This window comes from Pleurodeles waltl, chromosome 4_1 (genome assembly GCF_031143425.1).
Source record: "Pleurodeles waltl isolate 20211129_DDA chromosome 4_1, aPleWal1.hap1.20221129, whole genome shotgun sequence".
NCBI classification, from domain to species: Eukaryota; Metazoa; Chordata; class Amphibia; order Caudata; family Salamandridae; genus Pleurodeles; species Pleurodeles waltl.
The window spans coordinates 156,957,033-156,957,335 of NC_090442.1; positions in this window are offsets into that span (position 1 = coordinate 156,957,033).

Genomic DNA, 303 nt, shown 5'->3' on the forward strand with positions numbered 1-303 from the left:
AGCCTGCACGACTGCTAATTCTGACTCCGTTCGTCCTCTTTTCATGGCCAAGTATGTTGTTTCAGTGGCCCTGGGTTTTCAAAATAAAAAAAAAGTATAATATCAAATTTAGAAATTGGTCCAGAGACACACTTCTCTTTGCACTTGTGTTAGCTACGCGTATTTAAGATACATTTCCTAAACATAAGCGTTTAGCTTTTCTCCAGTTAAGAATATTGACAATACTTCACCTTTCCAATATGGCCGCTGCCTTATCCATCCCTGGACGGGGCGCGTCCGACCGTCTATTTCTAATCACAGGAA